Raw genomic sequence first — 2,936 nt, 5'->3', positions numbered from 1 at the left:
GAAGAAGAAGAAGAAGAAGAAGAAGAAGAAGAAGTAGCAGTAGAACTTCTTCTTCTTCTTCTTTTCTTCCTATTCCTTCTTTTCTTCCTCTTCCTTGATTTTCTTCATCTTATTATGTCATTTGTGGACTAAATAGGCTAAATTATGTCATAAATGGACTAAGCAGGCTAAATAAGAAGAAAAATACCGTTATCACGGAGGTGTGGGAATGGTCGGGGCTGCACCATTGGCAGACGGAGGTGAAGGACCGGCCGGGGTTCCGGCATTGGCAAACGCGGAAGGATTGGTCGATGCTTGTCGGGAGCCATGCTGAAACAAAGATCATTTCCAATAATGTCTCGTTAGCATGATGCAAACTGAAATGTGAATAGTAGTAACTAAGGACCATTCAAATCAAACTCACCATGGCCGCCGAAGCAATCTGGGGCATCAGCGGAGGGGCCTGACCATTTTGCTCGCACATGGTCTGCACATTTCGTTCTCACGAGTCAGTGATATTAGTTAGTAATGCGAACATTACGTGCATGATTGGGCTAATATGCACAAGAAACGTACCACGATGAGCTCCTATAGGGCCCGGTGAGACACATTGTTCCGGTTCCTCTCCTCCTCCAACAACTTAGCCGTCCTCTCCTCCCTCTACCTCTCCCTCTCCGCCGCCTCCCTTTTTGCCTCCTCCAAAAGCGCCTAGGTCTTCAATATCTCTTTCTCAACCGTTGCCTGCATCACAGCACTCATCATTAGCATTGTAATCATCGACGGACGCACACACAATGTAATGGAGGAAAGGTCAGAGAGTCCATATAACTAACCGCCACGGCGAGCTCCGCGGGTCATGCACGAGGCGTTATCTCAGGATCAGAGCTACTCAGGCGCTTCTTGATCTACGGGACAGTCTTAGGACAACTTAGCAGTCCATTGTTGGGGAACGTAGTAATTTCAAAAATTATCCTACGCACAAACAGGATCATGGTGATGCATAGCAACGAGAGGGGAGAGTGTGTCCACGTACCCTCGTAGACCGAAAGCGGAAGTGTTAGAACAACTCGGTTGATGTAGTCGTACGTCTTCACGACCCGACCGATCAAGCACCGAAACTACGACACCTTCGAGTTATAGCACACGTTCAGCTCGATGACGTCCCTCGAACTCCGATCCAGCCGAGTGTCGAGGGAGAGTTCCGTCAGCACGACGGTGTGGTGACGATCTTGATGTTCTACCATCGCAGGGCTTCGCCTAAGCACCACTACAATATTATCGAGGAGGGCTATGGTGGAGGGGGGCACCGCACACGGCTAAGAGATCAAGAGATCAATTGTTGTGTCTATGGGGTGCCCCCCTCCTCCGTATATAAAGGAGGAGAGGAGGGGGAGAGGGCCGGCCCCTATGGCGCGCCCTGGAGGAGTCCTACTCCCACCGGGAGTAGGATTCCTCCCCTTCCAAGTAGTAGGAGTATGAGACAATGAAGGGGGAGAGGGGAGAGAAGGAAGGAGGGGGCGCCGCCCCTCCCCCTAGTCCAATTCGGACTAGTCATTGGGGGGGGGGGCGGCCTGCCTCTCTCTCTCTCCCCTAAAGCCCAATAAGGCCCATATACTTCTTCCCCCGTATTCCCATAACTCCCCGGTACTCCGAAAAATACCCGAATCACTCGGAACCTTTCCGAAGTCCGAATATAGTTGTCCAATATATCGATATTTACGTCTTGACCATTTCGAGACTCCTCGTCATATCCCCGATCTCATCTGGGACTCCGAACTCCTTCGGTACATCAAAACACATAAACTCATAACATAAGTGTCATCGAAACCTTAAGCGTGCGGACCCTACGGGTTCGAGAACAATGTAGACATGACCGAATCACGTTTCCGGTCAATAAACAATAGCGGAACCTGGATGCTCATATTGTCTCCCACATATTCTACGAAGATCTTTATCGGTCAAACCGCATAACAACATACATTGTTGCCTTTGTCATCGGTATGTTACTTGCCCGAGATTCGATCGTCGGTATCTCAATACCTAGTTCAATCGCATTACCGGCAAGTCTCTTTACTCGTTATGTAATACATCATCTCGCAACTAACTCATTAGTCACATTGCTTGCAAGGCTTATAGTGATGTGTATTACCCAGAGGGCCCAGAGATACCTCTCCAACAATCGGAGTGACAAATCCTAATCTCGAAATACGCCAACCCAACAAGTACCTTCGGAGACACATGTAGAGCTCCTTTATAATCACCCAGTTACGTTGTGACATTTGGTAGCACACAAAGTGTTCCTCTGGTAAACGGGAGTTGCATAATCTCATAGTAACAGGAACATGTATAAGTCATGAAGAAAGCAGTAGCAACATACTAAACGATCAAGTGCTAAGCTAACGGAATGGGTCAAGTCAATCACATCATTCTCCTAATGATGTGATCCCGTTAATCAAATGACAACTCTTTTGTCCATGGCTAGGAAACTTAACCATCTTTGGTTCACAAGCTAGTCAAGTAGAGGCATACTAGTGACACTATGTTTGTCTATGTATTCACACATGTATTATGTTTTCGGTTAATACAATTCTAGCATGAATAATAAACATTTATCATGAAATAAGGAAATAAATAATAACTTTATTATTGCATCTAGGGCATATTTCCTTTAGTCTCCCACTTGCACTAGAGTCAATAATCTAGTTCACATCACCATGTGATTTAACACCAATATTCACATCTGTATGTGATTAATACCCATAGTTCACATCGTCATGTGATCAACACCCAAAGGGTTTACTAGAGTCAATAATCTAGTTCACATCGCTATGTGATTAACACCCAAAGAGTACTAAGGTTTGATCATGTTTTGCTCGTGAGAGAAGTTTAGTCAACGGTTCTATCACATTCAGAGCCATATGTATTTTGCAAATATTCTATGTCTACAGTGCTCTGCA

The sequence above is a fragment of the Triticum aestivum genome, chromosome 1B, assembly GCF_018294505.1.
Source record: "Triticum aestivum cultivar Chinese Spring chromosome 1B, IWGSC CS RefSeq v2.1, whole genome shotgun sequence".
In the NCBI taxonomy this organism is placed as follows: Eukaryota; Viridiplantae; Streptophyta; class Magnoliopsida; order Poales; family Poaceae; genus Triticum; species Triticum aestivum.
The sequence above is the reverse complement of the archived record's forward strand: the minus strand, read 5'-3'. Positions refer to the sequence as shown.